Below are 17217 nucleotides of genomic sequence, written 5' to 3' on the forward strand. Positions count from 1 at the left end.
AAGGGACTTTTCTTTTTCTTTTCAGGTGGTGATAATTGGGAAAGAAAAAAGAAACGTAAATCCATTTAGTAATAGGAACCACCTTCCATGGCGAAGTAATTGCATATAATTATCTCTTTCTTTTCAGTTTCCAGATTTGATTTTATGTAAATCAGATGACTGTCAAACAAAGAGTCTCATGGCAATAGTGGAAAAAAAAAAAAACTTCTTTAAGATTCTTTCTAGAGTAATTGTATATATATATATAATTAAATACATATAAATACATGCTTTAATTCTGATGTTTAACCTCCTCTTTGTGGTTGCCTTCTGTGACTTGGGCAGCTTTTATTTTAACATTTCTGTATTTCAATTGGCCCTTGTAAGTGAAATAGATAATTTCCAAATGAATACATAATAAGAAGTAATTTAGTATTTGTTTGAACTGCTGTTTCTTATTTCCAACTTTCAGGATAATACTAGCTCTATGCATGTGTTGAAACTTCACTTCTCAGCTTCCCAGAACAGACACGCTCTCAAGCATTCTGTCTAACTGTAAGTCTGATTACAAGTGAACTTGTACTAGTTACATAAAATCTCTGAGTATTGGTTCAGAAAATATAATTAGCATCCATATGTAGCTAGAGATACGCTTCAAATACTGAAAAAGTATCTGGGTCCTAGAATGTAGTCTGGCCTCTTTTGTACCCAAGGTCAATATCACTTTTTTCTCTGGGTCAGTCCAGGCCCAACTGGGTAGAGATTTCCAACTTTGTTCTTATTAATATTGATATACAAAAATAGTTGCTTGTTTATGTAGAAATTACATGTACACATACATAGTTTTAATATTAGCTTTATTAAGGCATGATTTACATATCATGAATTTTACACTTTTAAAGTGAATGAAGTGGTTTGTAGCATAATATATTGAAGTCGTGTGATCATCACTACTATCTAATACCAGAACATTTTTATCACGCCCGAAAGAAGGTTATTTCCATTTTCAATCACTCCCCATTTCCCTTTCTATACAGGCCTTTGGCAGCCTTTAGTCTACTTTCTGTCTGTATAGATTTGCCTATTCTGGACGTTTTATATAAATGGAAACATGTAATATGTGTGTGGTCTTTTCTTATTCAAATATGTACTTTTTGACTAGATGAGAGACCATTTTGAAACTTCTCCCAGAATGAATGATTCCAGGAGGAAGTCTAGAGATAATACATTTCTAAAATCATTGGAAAATGTTTCCTGTGGATACATTTGCACAAGTTTACTAAGATTTATGTACAAGAGTATTCTTTGTATCTTTCTGTGTAGTATCAAAATCATCATCAGCAACAACAAAAACCTAAAGTTGCTTTCAATAGCGTACAGATTAGAGTTATATATCCACACAATTTCATGTGGAACAATCCTCAAAAGACTGATCTAGGTCACTATAAAAACAGATGGGATAATCTCTAAAACAGATTTTTATAAAAGTAGAGAACAGGATGCTTAATATAAAATCTTTCTATGTGAAATCATAATTGATATTTATTTTCTAACAATGTGCTGCATATCCAAAGCCTCATCATTAGTGGACAGTGAATATATGTGTGTATTCAGTTATGGTGATTCTCCATGCCCAGAGTCACTTGAAACTGCAGAGAATGATTTCTCTTGAGGAAAAGGCTGAGGGAGTGTAAGGAGAGACAGATTTTCACTTTTCATTTTCTATCGTTTGGGTATAGTTTCTATTTTTCTAATCTAATATGTATATTTCTCACACTTTTTTTGTCTGCTAACAAATATAAACAGAGTTATCTGAGTAGTTAAGTTTATTTTCTGCATAATAAAATGTTGTATTGAAAAGAGATCTGTATACCAAAAAAATAAAAATAAAAACAAACAAAAAACCATGGGGTAAAGGCTGACTGAAAGCTGGCATCATAAGCAAGAAAATTACATATGAAAGATAACATAGCAATGTCCTTATGGCTATGCCTCATCATAGCGCGATCTAAATAAAATAGCTGAACTCAAAGACCTGCTCATGGCAAAATTCCAGGGTCATTTTAGGAGTTGAAATTCCTCTCTGGAGTTGACTAGAATTCTTAGACCCTGGCCTGTGTCCTGCCTGACTTGTGTCTCAATAGCCTATGGCTAATATCTGGGGGGTAATTTAGAAACTGTGCAACTTAATTGAACTCAGCAAAGCCAGGCACCTGCTAAAAGTGAAGTTTTTAATATTCTCTGAGGGTTTTCAAACAGAAAGCCTGAGAGAGGAAAATGGCACCCTCGTGGAGGATTCTGTGCCAGAAAATCATGCCCCCATCCTGTACTATAGTTAATCTGACTCTAAAGCATTTGTCATTCAGTATTTGTGGTGGCCCATTTGATGCTGTGGCCACCGCCCTCAATCCAGAGTTGATAGGAAGCACCCAGCCGACTGTCCTGATTATAGTTGGTGCTCTGGGGACTCTCTCCAAACTCTGGTTAGACCAATGGTCCCAGATCTCCTAGAAGGGGTGTAGAGAACTAAGCTAACATTATGGGTTTGTGAAGGTGGGTGAGAGGAAATTGGGACTAACTATAATTTAGACATGGTTAATTTCTGTGGCTGTGATGGCTGAGTGGTTAAGGCATTGGACTCAATATGGTTAATTTCTGTGCAGCATCGCACCTTACCCGGGAAATACCTATTTCCTACTCTTTGCTATCTAATTGTGCAAACTCATTAATGTTAATGCATTAGAGCAGTGGCGCTCCACAGCGTGAATTTGCACTCCACCCAGACTCCCCAGGGGACAGTTGGCAATGTCTGGTTTTGATTGTAGCTACAGGCAGGTGCAGCTGGTATCTAGTAAAGAGAGGTCAGGGATTCTGCTAAAATCCTACAATACACAGACAACCCTAGCACAGAAGGAATTATCCGGCTTGAAATGTCAACAGTGCCACAGTTGAGAAATATGATATGGAGATTTGCATATTCAGGAAGTCTTCTGAAAACCTTGCTTGAATTATCACTTGGAAATCTCTCAGCCAAAATCTAGATTTTATTTTATTTTTTTTTTTTTGGTGGAATATCCTCTAGAGTGTAATCTCACCAGTCATACCTTGGCAAGTCTGAGAAAATGTTTCTTTTTACTTGGCTAATGTGGCTATATACTCAGAGGGGTTCTTCTGGGCTATGACCAATGCTCTCTCAGGACTTCAAAGAGAATTAATCATGTTGTCTAAATTTGCCAGAGAAAAGAGCAGCAGAACAGGACACGAACAGTTTATCTCTACCTAATACTTCAGAATCTGTGATGCTTATCTGTATTCCTTCTACCTCAGCCAGTGTCTGTATTTCAGTCTCACTTTTCTTCTGCTTTTTTACGGTACTTTAAAAAATTCTGGAATCTCTTTTCTTTTACCTCTATCTTCCCCATCATTCTGAGTTTTTCTTCATTTTTGTTTTTTTTGCCTGTTTTGTCTTTTCCATTTCTCTTTTCTCTTCCTCTGATTTTCTCATGTAGTATTCCTCCCTTCTTACATGTTTTTATTTGTCTTTTGTGTTAAATTCTCTCCTTTGTATCTTTCCTCAACGTTTTCCTCCCCTTTTTCATTCTTTCTGAACCCTTCTGTCCTTTTTCTTCTTTAGTTTTCTTTCTTTCACGTACTAAGAGAGCTAACGCATAAATGAGTATTTGTTTTGCTTATTGAATACAAATTTTAGCTCTCAATTTATATTATTTCTAAAAGAAAAAAATCAATTTATATTTCTTTAAATCGTAAGATCTTTAAAAATCTATCATAAATATCACTATATTTCACTGTCTCCAGTATGAAGCAATGTAGCATGGGCCCTTGTATAAGACACATAGGTTTTACCTTATAAACACTTAATGAATTTAATTACATATTTTTTATTGATGTACTGATTTCCACCCCATCACCAATTTTACCTCTTAATTTTAACACACATGCCCACACCCCACATGCAGGCACACTAAGGTACTGAAAGGGTGCACTAATGATGGTGTTGTTAGGCCATATTTAGACTTAATGATGAAATCATCATGGGTAGGAATCCTTTTTTTCTGCCTCAAATGATAACAAAGATTAGCTGACCATTTCTCCTATGTATTGAGCTACCATTGGTTGCAGATTTCTTGAACTGGCCTCAGCTTTGATCTCAAATCCTGAGGGACTTTGTAGGCTGAAGCCTTTCAACCTTCATTGTCCTCAAACAGTTTCTAAATGGTGGCAAGTCCCTAAATTCTGAGAATGTTTAAAGCTTTGAAGTGTATTTCACCTTCTCCATAAAGGCAAAGACAAACAATGACTTGAAAGGTGACTTTCTAGCAGGTATGCGTCTCCCAGACTGTGGTTATTCTGCAAATTGTCCAGATCATACTGTGTAGTGCTTCAGGGTTATACATGTACTCATGACTCAAGAGATATTGTTGACCTTTTATTGGTTGAAAATTCATTACGTTTAAAATAGGTTATACTTTGACTATAGTTTAAAAATCTAATAATGTTGTGCTTTTCAATTTTCTTGATGCTTTGCAAACCTCAGCACCTTGAAAGCTGATGATTTTTGAGTTAGCTGTTGCAGCTACAAAGATGTCATATGGAAAACATCCATGAGGCCTGTATTTAATCCAACTCCAGTTTCAGCAGCACTGAAATACGTTGTTGCTCTCAGGCTCCTAGATGGTTAAACTTACTGGGGTTAGAATTTCTAAAATTAAACGGGGGAAAATGCCATGTAGGGATGACCTTTTGAAAGAAACGTTCCATGTCTGAGACCTAAAGTAACTGACAGAGCGCATGGAGCCATAGAAGTCTGACAAGAAAGCATTAAAAGGCATCCCTGCTGAACAAGGAATCTCTTTCTCTTTCTGTTTTTTCCTTTTGTGCTGCTAATTGATGACTTTCTCTATTGTTTTCAAAGAAATCTTATGGCCATAGAATTTGAAGCATTGCTATTCATGAATAGACAGAATCTGACAGCAGGTATATTCATAACACGGGGCACATTGTGAAGGTAACAAGAACTACTCTCTTTTAAATTTATATCTTGCCCAGGCAATTTACTTTACGAAAATATGCAATCTATTTTCTACTATGATTCTTTTAAAAAAACTTTACTTCAGACACTTTCCCAGCCTGAACTAAGTGTTCCATATTTTAAAGCTTCTCATCTCTCCACCTTCTCACCCAAGGCCCCCTCTGGAACACTAATGGCAATTTTTGTTCCACTTTAGATAATGAGCATGATAAGCTGCAGGTTTCAAGAGGATTTGTGCTATTGGTTGACAAAAACAATGAAAGGGAACCTGGACTCATTCCCGGTTTCCGTGTAACTATTTCCTGGAAAGTTTAACATGTAGCCATTAGCTTATCTCAGCAAGAAATGAACAGAAATTCCTAGTCAGTATAGTTTAGGCATATTCAATAATATTTTAAAGGAAATGATTTGCTTCCCTTTCCAGGGATTTAAAAAAAAAAGCAGCTCAGGTATTAGTCTGGTTCACTAGTTCAGAATTAGGATCCTATTACCAAAACAGAGGCAATACAGACCATTTGGGTGACAGTGGCTAATAATGCACATGTACCTCTTGGAGCAAGGCAGACAGACAGATCCAGCAACCTTTGTTCCCCATGCAGATTTTCTGTCCATCACCACTCCTCAAAGAGCAAAACTATTTCTCAAAGATCTCTAACTCTGACCTAATTCAGTGCTGAAAAGGGATGGGGAGAATGCCTTTACATCCTTTGTGGTAGTTCCTGGTGGGTACACCTCTGTCCTCCAGAAGCTTATTTATCTATCAGACTGCCTGTTACTCCATTTTTTAAAACATTGTCACATTTAATGTTACTCAGTGTTTTACACTGTTACTTTATTTACATCCTTTTTTTTCAAACTAAAGAAAAAGACAAAAAAGAAAATTAACATCATTAATATTCTCACCACCCAGTAATAACTTGCCTTCTGAGAAAAAAAGTTATATTGTTATTTATAAAAATAATTTATGCTCGTTGTAGAGAATTTAAACAGTACAGAAATGTACAAAATAAAATTAAGTAAAAAGCAATCCCACTATTTGAAAATAAACCTCATTATTCTAGGCAAACATTATATAAGACATAATTCAGATAAATAATAGAAAAATAACTTTAGAACTATTGAACGGTACTGTAGAAACTTTGAAAAATAAAATAAGATTGATTTTACTTTTACTTGAAGTCAATAAGCAAAAGATACTAAAATAAAATTCAAAGAATTGCTGAATCTCAAATAAATTTACAACAGAGGATTTAAAAGAAATTCTCCTTAAGGAAAAAATTATGAAAATAATTACAATTTTTGAGTTATATTTTTAAAAGAACATGTTTATAATTGGAAACAATTGAAGCCATGCCATGAAAGAGAAGAATTTAGCACTTTTGACACATCTCAGCTTTCCTATACTTATATTCTGGCTCTTATCACTTAAACAATTGATTTTGAATTTTCTAGGATTATAGAATTCAAATCTAGTTTTGCAGTCATAATTCTCTTGTTATTCGGTAATTTTATGTCTAAATGGGTCAGCTTCACTCACACAAATATTTTTGTTTGTTCCTTTTCTCTGCTCAATTCCAATTATTCAGAGTAATGCCTGGAACATAGTAAGCACTCAATATATATTCAGTGGGATTTTATTTATTTAAAGAATATTTTTTGAGTTAAGTTTCTATATTTTTATAGAATGAATTTAGTGTTCACTTCTATGTCTCTTACTATAATATCTCTATTTCTCAGGTATGAATATTAATTCCAATCTAAAATTGGCTGATTTTATTATTTTTTTCTTGACGAGGAGTATAGGTAGCAAATTTCTGAAAATTGTTTTTTGTGTTTAGTAATGACTTCTTGACAGGTTGCTTGAGCCAGGAGTTCAATGCCAGCCTGGGCAGCTTGACAAAACCCCATCTCTACAAAAAATACAGGAAATTAGCAAGGCATGGTGGCACACACCGATAGTCCCAGTTACTCAGGATGCTGAGGTAAGAGAATCACCTGAGCCCAGGAAGTCGAGGTTGCAGTGAGCCGTGATTGTGCCACTGAACTCCAGCTTGGCCAACAGAGTAAGAGCCTGTCTAAATAAACAGAGACTTCTTGGCATTGATAACTGAATGGTATGTTGTGTGGGTATATTGTGAGTATGTTGGGTCACTTCGTATACCTCAGTTAGTTTTGCTGTATTTGAGTGTCGATGTGAAGTTTGAGGCCAGCCTGATTTTTTTTTTTTAATCTTTTGTAGGTTAGTTTTTTCTGCCTTGATATGTATTTAAAAGCAATTTTCATTTTGCTTATCATTAACTTTCTTCATTAGAGCCTTTAACATTTTAATCCTAGTTATTTTAAGTTCTCTGCCTCATATTTTCTGTATTGGTGTCATATCTGGGTCTAGTTGTGCTGATTCCTTTGGATCTTTGGATGTGTTATTTTGTCTTGCCTTATCATATGCCTAAAATTATTTGTTGATAGCAACCCTCTCGTGTAGAAGAATAGAGATGGAGATAACTAGATTGTATCCCTGGAAGTGTATATACCTTTTTTCTTTTCTTTTTTTCTTTTTTCTTTTTCCGGTTTTTTTTTTTTTTTTTTTTTGAGGCAGAGTCTCACTCTGTTGCCCAGGCTGGAGTGCAGTGGTGTGATCTTGGCTCACTGCAACATCCACCTCCTGGTTTCAAGCGATTCTCCTGCCTCAGCCTCCTGAGTAGCCTCCTGCATACCACCACGCCTGGCTAATTTTTTGTATTTTTAGTAGAGACGGGGTTTCATCGTGTTAGCCAGGATGGTCTCCATCTCTTGACCTCATGATCCACCCGCCTCGGCCTCCCAAAGTGCTGGGATCACAGGCATGAGCCACCGTGCCTGGCCAATATACCTTTTTTTTTTTTTTTTTATGAGGCCTTTAAAGCAAATGTTTAACTTCAGCTAATCTGGAGGTGGGTTGGACTGGGGTTTTGTGGTTGCCTTAATTATCCTTGTGGTACCATAGGCATCGAATACCTCCAGTGATACCTTGTATTATCTTGTATTTAGCATGGGGGCTGATATTCCAGTGGTTTTCTCTCAGTGTTGCTCCACTCTTAACTTTTGGTCAGTCCTTTGTGCTGCATCTCTGGGAGAAAGTATCTCCATGATCTTGGTGCAGTATTCCATTGATATTAGTCTGATAATGGAGGTAGAGGAAAATTGCATTTTTTATTATTCTGATTAAGCTTCAGTTTTAGGCAGGCACTGTATTCCTGAGTGTCAATGCCGTGACCTTCTTTGCACTCATATCCCTCCCTCAGCTGTAGCTCTGGGGACAGCAGTCATTTCTGCTCCTTCCTGGGAACTAAAGATTTTTTTTCTCTCCCCTTCCATAGAGGTAATGGGTTTTACCAGTGCACTAAGAGTGGCAGATTATATTGCCCTTCCCCTACAAATTAAATCTCTTATTCCATATAGTGATGTTTGGAAGGGTCCCAGTGAAGACTTTTATCATCCCTAAACTACACCATGAAGAGCAACTCTTCAGTACTCTCAACAAGTTGGGCCCATGTAACAAAAGTTGGCAAGAGGGTGCAAATTCCCCTTGTATTTTCAGCTCCATGGATTCCCACACTCTCTTAGCAACCCACATTTACCTCCATCAACTTGTTAACTATTCTAGCTAAATTGTTCTTACTGGATTGAGTTGTGTCTGCCTCAGATAAACATGTGTTCTCATACTGTCTATTTCTGCGGGCTCCTGTCTCTTTGCGATCCTGGATCATCTTTCCCTAACCCCCCTTATCCTTCTCAGCAGGAAACAGAAACCTGTCTTTTTATCTAAATAATTATTGTGTCACTGAAGTTCAGTTGTTCAGTACAGTATGTCTTGGTTTAAAGAGTCTACATTAAATTTTCCTGTACGCTCTTTTAATCCGCAGTTTTCTCTTTTTTCAAAGGAGATTTTCTTGAACTACATCATTGAATGAAGTCTGTTATTTATTCATTTTATGGATAGATTTCTACGGGAACAATGCTATGGTTTAGATATATTAATAGTTTGTCTTCACCAAAATTTTATCCCCAATATGGCCATTTTGGGAGGGGGGATTAGTGCGAGGTGTTTGTGTTGTGGTGTTATTATAGATCTCTCATGAATGGATCGGGGCTGTGTTCACAGCAGTGAGTGGGTGCTTGATCTCTGGAGGCTGAATTAGTTCTCAAGGAATAGATTGCTTCCCGTGAGAGTGGACTGTTATAAAGCCAGGAGCTCCTCAGTTTTTCCCCTCTTTTGCACATGTGTGCTTCCCCTTTGAATTTCTCTACTATGTTGTAACATAGCATGAAAGCCTTCTCTGGAAGCCAAGGCCATGCCCTTGAGCTTTTCAGCCTGGCCAACCATTAGCTAAATAAATCTCTTTTCTTTATAAATTATTCAGTGTCAAGTAGTCTGGATTAGGCTGTTCTTGCATTGCTATAAGACTGCGTAATTTATAAAGAAAAGAGATTTAATTGGCTCGCAGTTCTGCAGGCTGTACAGGAAGCATGGCGCCGGGATCTGCTCATTTTCTGAAGAGGCCTCAGAGAACTTTTACTCACAGCAGCAGAAGGTGAAGCGGGAGCAGACACATCACATGGAAAAAGCAGGAGCCAAAGGCGGGCAGGGGGCAGTGCCACACACTTTTAAATGGCCAGATCTCATGAGAACTCACTCACTATTCCAAGGAAAGCACCAAACTATGGGGGATCTGCCTCCTTGAACCAAGCATCTCCTACCAGGCCCTACCTTCAATATTGGGGATTACAGTTCAACATGAGATTTGACAGACAGATATTCAAATTGTATCATAGTCTGTTTTTAGCAACAGAAAACAAACGAAGAGGGACAGCAGTTATTATAATGGAACATTTTGCCTGATTTTTAAATATAATTCGCTTCTGTCTAGTTTCTTGAAACTATTTTTTAATCTACATTTAGTTTGATGATAATATTTTCCTTCTCAATTTTTCAAATTCTAAATGCCTTCGTTCTACTGCTTTCTTTGTGCTAATCTAACTTATTTGTCAGTTACATAGTGATGGTGTCAATCTTGTCAACTCACTTAAAATTTTTATTTAATTTTATTGTATTTTTCCTGAAACTTTCATTGTAACTTCTGGGGTACATGTGCAGGATGTGCAGGTTTGTTACACAGGTAAACGTATATGCCATGGTGGTTTGCTGCACAGATCAACCCTTTCGAGCCACTTTAACAAAACATCATAAACTGGATAGCTTATAAAAACAGAAATTTACAGTTCTGGAGGCTCAGAAGTCTAAGATCAAGATGTCAATAGATGCAGTGTCTGATGAGGGCCTGCTTACTAGTTCATGGACATCCATCTTTTTTCCATGTCCTCACGTGGTGGAGGGAGCAAGGCAGCTCTTTGGGGCGTCTGTTATAAAGGTAGTAATTCCTTTCTTGAGGGCTCCAATGTTACGACCTAGTCACTTCCCAAAGGCCCTTCCTACTGATACTATCACTTTTGTGATTAGGTTTCAACATATGAATTTTGGAAGGGGCCACAAATATTCAGACACAGAAGATTATTTTAGTCTTCAACTTTCTTTGTTGCATCTTAAGTCACTCCTTTTTATCTTATTCTTTTATTTCATTATCCAATCTTTGAGTGTTTGTTTTACTGAATCAAGGGATTTATTGTTTTTGCATAACATGGAGGAATTATGAGGAAATTTCTTCTTCTCTGTAGGATTGACCTTTTTCTAGTTTATGTTCTTTGTCTTGTTTGGTACATTTTTCCTCTTCTTTTTAATGTAATGTACTTTCATGGTCTATTGCCATGCTCTGGCCAGAATCCAGATACCACCTGAACCTGTTTGCCTGATGAGCATTACCCACTTGTACATTACATAGTAAATTAAAATTTTCCCAACCTGAACTCATTATCTCCTTCTATCTCACTGCTATATATGTGTGTGTGTGTGTGTGTGTGTGTGTGTGCATGCGTGTGTGTATTCTTTCTATTTACTGTATCTTGTTTAAAAGCACTATCAATGATCTACTTTCTTAGAAACCTATGAGTAATTCTTGAATCTTCCATTTTCTTCATCCCCAAGAGGCTCTTGCTATTATTTAGGCAGGAGATATGAAGCCTGATTTTAGGCACTGGTAGCCTTGATGTGTAAGAAAAGATAAGTGTGGGAAAGATTTGTGACTTACTTGCTGTATGACTTAGTCAGGTAATTTAAGTGCTCTAAGCTTTATTGTTTTATTTTTAAATGGGGATAATATTAGACTATATCTCATTATGGTGAAGTTTAAGTGATTACTCAGGGTCTTCATAGTGCCTTTTTCATAGATACTATAATATGTCTCACAAAAAATTAGTAATCATTATTATATATTCCAAGTTAATTAACACATCAAAAGTCATATAACTAATAAATAGCAGATAAGAGATTAGAAGCTAGGCCACTTGGGTTCCAACAAACTATTTTTTTTTTCTTATCATGCAACCTTGTTTAGATTGGAAGGAACAGACTGGAGGACAGATGAATGCCAGTCCAGCAATGGGTCAGTGTGTTTCTGAATTGGATGCATGGGGCTTTTTAAATTGCCACAAAGCAAAAGAAGATGCTATTACCTGAACTTTTCAATATTTCCTGGCCAAGATATCTGAGTTTGTCTTGACTTTTCTTGCATCTGTGCTATCCACAATAAGAAAGCTTGCTCAGAACTCATCCTTTTCACATACACCTATACTAATAAATCAGAGAAGCCAAGGCTTGTCATCACAAATTTTATTTTTCCCACCTGGATTAGTGGGCAGATTGCCAAATGCACAGTGATTTTATGCCCAGGAAACCTAAAGAGTCATAGCTCAGTTGGCAGACAGACTGTGAAACATGGAATGTTTATGGCGATCTGTGTTGTACAATCATATGAGATAGATTGCATATATAATGCTCATCAGTGTGGAATCATCTGGGGAAGCATCTGCTAAATTTTGTTTGCCAGCTTGAGGAAAAGATATTGCCAAAAGGCTGGCAAAGGCATTTATGCTCTTATTGTATGATGCAAATTTATACTTTTTACTGTGACTCTTGGAGTGAAAGTGAAGCTGCACCTCCCCAGAGAAGTAACCACCAGGCCACACCCACCAATCTACACTCCACTGAGATGCACCATATGCCACAGGATTCTCAAGGGGTTTGACGGCAGAGAGCTTTATAGTAACAGAGTCATTTTCTTTAATGCAAAAGCACAGCTGGAAAATATTCTTCTTAAGCAATAAGAGCATCAAAGTGTGCATATTACGTGTACTCCTAAGGACATGAGTCTACAGCTGTGGTACTTGCAAGGATTTTTAGAGGACCACACAAATCTATTGATAAAAGGAAAAATATCTTCTGAGATTAGAATGATGCTAGTTTTTCTTTTCCCTGCTTATCTTTCACATAAATTACATGTATAAAATAAATTATTCATTATGAAAGTGTACCTCTGGAAATGCATTTTTAAAGAAACTTATCAAAGCATAAACTCAGGCTCAGACAGAACCATAACTCATTAGAAATTGCTAAATTATAGCTTTTTTTTCATCCATATGATTTGAAGAAAACTCCTTATGGTTTCCAGTACAACATAGAAAGCAAATATTTTTTTCTTTCTGGTTGTCTTCACTGGAAATATCTCTCACATAATTTAATCAACTAGGAATAAGGCAGGATCTGAGGTTAGGAATCTCATGTGTTGTCTGTGTGTCAACTGCTTCCCTACTTGGGAAGCACCGTGTGTTAGAGAAATACCCTTTAAATTGTATTTTAATTCAATGTGAGTAGTGACCAAGTTATTTTCCGCAGAGATGGTAACCTTTTGTTCACTTTTTTTCCAGTAGTGAATTCCAACAACATATTAAGCCATTAACCTGGTTTCATCCTCACAGAGGTCCTGATCAGTTAGAACACTGGTCATTTTTTTTTTTAACTTATAAGAGATCTATTAGCTCTCTGAAATAATCTCCTTTAATGACCATTCCTGAGTTCCCTTTCCAGGCCGGGAAATATATTTTTGAGTCCCTTAAGGTTTTCAATATCTCACTCTTACTTATCTCAAATTTTGGAGGAACAAGGTTTTTACCCTGATTTTTCCCTTTTTAACAAAAATAATAGTTTTCCCATTTTCTTCCTTGTATTTAGTAATGGCTTTAAACAGAACTTCATCATTAAATCCACAATCAAGATTTTTTACTTTCTTTAATAGTATGACTCCATTTTGAAACTTCTTGGTCATAGATGAATTAGGGAAATGTTTCTTCCTGATTTGTCACTGTGTTATAAACGTCTTGTCATGAGCCAGTTGCATATGGCATAACGTTAGTCTAGATTGCTCTACCAGTGTTGTGACTGTACTCATCTTTCCTAATGTTCATATCTAAACGTAATACAAGGTGATGTCTTGTCCTGATCAGTTTCAACTCGTTCAATTAAGCTTGGGCTTTATAGAATCTGACTTCCTTCCTGAGTGTTTTAGAAAAGACAGGATATTTGGCACAAAGCTACATTATAAGGTTCTTCTTGTTTGCACATATAATCTCATTTGAATCAACTAATATTTTATAATGTTTGAAAATTTGGAATTATAATATTAGCATATATATGTGAAAGATTGGCATGTACATTATATTGAGTGAAAAATTTGGGGACATGTTTTGAGTAAGAGGTTAATTTAATGACTGGAAAATACCAGATATTCCATTACTCATCTATCAAAACATAAATGCTTTTGGACAACTTAGGGATCTGAAGAATCTTATTGTTAATGTGACAAGGTCAGCAGATGCGCTGTAACTGATTTAATATTTTAAAGAGTTATAACCTCTGACCAATTTTCAGAGAAATATTAAATTGTAGGCCATTTAGTAACAGTAAATTACATTTTAAAACTTAATGATAACTGATTAGTCTAAAAGCAGAAAATTCCCACTAATATAGAGGTTTAACCTCTTTCTTTCTTGCTCTTAGATCATTATTTGTATGTCTTATTATGCTACTATACTTGGAAAATGCTATAGGTAACATACTTAAAAATAATGGCTGGGCTTTACATATATCTGCCAGAAACTACAAGAAGTCTAAAATTAATATCCATTAGGAAACAAAACTCTATAGTTTGTAGTATGTTCATTCAGATTGTTTGATCTAGGAAGTCATTAAAATATGATTCTTTCTTTTCATTTCCACTGCATTAAATTCTTGTTTAGATTGATTACAATTTATCTTTCTTGTTGTTTTATGTAGCTATGGCTTTTCCCAGAGTGAAAAATGCATTTGTAAGCAATTATAGAAGTCAAGGCTTTGAGGATTAGAGGTATTATTTTAGTCTTTGATAAATATAAAAAGTCATGATGACCCCCCATTAAAGGACAAATAGCACTTAAACTCTTCACCATATGGTTATTGGTTATATTCCTAGTGGGTGTACCAACTAGATATGAAAAATTAGATGACATTATCAGGAAGAATCAGTGCAATTAGGATTGTGGATGATTCTGGAACCTGTAGAAAAGATCTTGTATTCATGATGTTTCCCATATCTTCTTGACAAACTAAATTTTTATTTACCAAGAACTTTCCACATCACTCCTCCCTCCAAGCCAACATTAGCAGTTAAGAGATTGTTTTCTCCACTCTTCAAGTAAAATATAGCAGTTAGGAAGTTACTATTTTCATATAACTTCCAGATCTTATACTGATTTTTTGTTGTTGCATGATGATGATGTTCACTCTGTGTAACCCCTGGAATCAACAACAACAAAAAGCATGGACAGATTAATCTAGGAAATCCTTGCTAATTATCCTTCCATTCTGTGCAAGTCATGGTATAATGAGCTGTGACATACAAAGGGAATAAATGACAATTCTTTCTTTTAAGGAGATCATAGCCTATAATTTTGCGCAGGAAGCCTTCTTGTATGAACAAATTTCACATGCATAGCACTATGTATGCATCAAATCAGAGTTCAATGACCATTATCTGTGACTGCCTTCATGTTACAACAGAAGAGTTGAATAGTTGGATCACAGACCATATTTGGATAGTCTGCAAATCCTATAGTATTTACTATCAGGCCTTGTTCAGAAAAAGTTACTGGACCCTTTTTCTAATGAATTAACATAAAAACGTCAGGGGAAGTAAGCTTGTTTTATAAAGATAGGTTCATTTATAGACATCATGACTCTAAAGTAATTGTGGGATATCTAAACATAAACATATGGTAGGTAGTTGATGAGACTCTAGACCTTACAAATATGTTCAAGGCTAAGCCTATTGTTTTAATCACCATCCAGTAGAAGTGCTATAGTTAATATATTATAATAGAAAATATATACTCTGATAGAGATCTGTAATGATGAACAAGAAAAAAAGAAAAGCAGAAGTCTGATCTGAAGGCTTTTGAAATCTTGGAAGTATACTTCTGAGTACTGAAAATAGCTCACATTATAGGAAGTCAAGGAATGAGAGTTGAGAATATAAAACCATATTCAGGAAGTTTGGTTGTAAACAGCTAGAAAGAAATATGAGTGTAACTTGAGGAGCTTACAAGTCATATGAAGATTTATTTCAAGATGAGGGATCCAGACAAGTGAATATTTCAAGGCAGACAGAAGAATTCACTGAAGTAAGAATGATGAAATATTTTGGAGAGAGGAAAGGATAATTGAGTGTATATGGAAGACCCCAAAGGAATTGGCAGTGGATAGGATTTAGAAACACATATGGAGGGGTGTATCAGACAGAACTCTGGTTACAAGTGACTGAAACCTAATTCAAACTAGTCATGACCAAAAAGAGGAAAACTTTATTGATCTTAACTGCTCTTCCCCTGCTTTCACTTTCTCTCTCTCTCCATATCTTTGCTTCTATGTGTCAATTTTAGTTTTTGAAACTAACTGTAAAAAAAAAAAAAAAAAAAAACCATGATTTTTTCAGCTGCTCTTACACTCATATCCCTGCAAAGTCTCATCCTGAGAAGAAAGGCTATGTTTGGGAAAATTATTTTAAAAAAACCCTCTCTGATATTCTGGTATGTTGTGTCTTTGTTCTCATTGGTTTCAAAGAACATCTTATTTCCGCCTTCATTTCGTTATGTACCCAGTAGTCACTCAGGAGCAGGTTGTTCAGTTTCCATGTAGTTGAGCGGTTTTGAGTGAGTTTTTTAATCCTGAGTTCTAGTTTGATTGCACTGTGGTCTGAGAGAAAGTTTGTTATAATTTCTGTTCTTTTACATTTGCTGAGGAGAGCTTTACTTCCAACTATGTGGTCAATTTTGGAATAGGTGTGGTGTGGTGCTGAAAAAAATGTATATTCTTTTGATTTGGGGTGGAGAGTTCTGTAGATGTCTATTACGTCCGCTTGGTGCAGAGCTGAGTTCAATTCCTGGGTATCCTTGCTAGCTTTCTGTCTTGTTGATCTGTCTAATGTTGACAGTGGGGTGTTAAAGTCTCCCATTATTATTGTGTGGGAGTCTAAGTCTCTTTGTAGGTCACTCAGGACTTGCTTTATGAATCTGGGTGCTCCTGTGTTGGGTGCATATATATTTAGGATAGTTAGCTCTTCTTGTTGAATTGATCCCTTAACCATTATGTAATGGCCTTCTTTGTCTCCTTTGATCTTTGTTGGTTTAAAGTCTATTTTATCAGAGACTAGGATTGCAACTCCTGCCTTTTTTTGTTTTCCATTTGCTTGGTAGATCTTCCTCCCTCCTTTTATTTTGAGCCTATGTGTGTCTCTGCACGTGAGATGGGTTTCCTGAATACAGCACACTGATGGGTCTTGACTCTTTAAAAGCAGTGTGTAGAGGGAAATTTATAGCACTAAATGCCCACAAGAGAAAACAGGAAAGATCCAAAATTGACACCCTAACATCACAATTAAAAGAACTAGAAAAGCAAGAGCAAACACATTCAAAAGCTAGCAGGAGGCAAGAAATAACAAAAATCAGAGCAGAACTGAAGGAAATAGAGACACAAAAAACCCTTCAAAAAATTAATGAATCCAGGAGCTGGTTTTTTGAAAAGATCAACAAAATTGATAGACCGCTAGCAAGACTAATAAAGAAGAAAAGAGAGAAGAATCAAATAGATGCAATAAAAAATGAAAAAGGGGATATCACCACCGATCCCACAGAAATACAATCTACCATCAGAGAATACTACAAACACC

General features: G+C 36.0%; 1 long non-coding RNA gene across 1 annotated transcript in view; it reads left to right on the forward strand.

Moving 5' to 3' along the window:
• Nucleotides 1-457: 457 nt before the first annotated feature.
• LOC131383190 (uncharacterized) overlaps nucleotides 458-17217 on the forward strand; it is a 50125-nt gene continuing 33365 nt past the window's right edge. Inside the window, exon 1 of the long non-coding RNA XR_009213013.1 lies at nucleotides 458-534. This is a non-coding gene — a long non-coding RNA (uncharacterized LOC131383190). The remainder of the gene's footprint in view (nucleotides 535-17217) is intronic.

This window comes from Hylobates moloch, unplaced genomic scaffold, assembly GCF_009828535.3.
Source record: "Hylobates moloch isolate HMO894 unplaced genomic scaffold, HMol_V3 SCAFFOLD_4, whole genome shotgun sequence".
NCBI lineage: Eukaryota > Metazoa > Chordata > Mammalia > Primates > Hylobatidae > Hylobates > Hylobates moloch.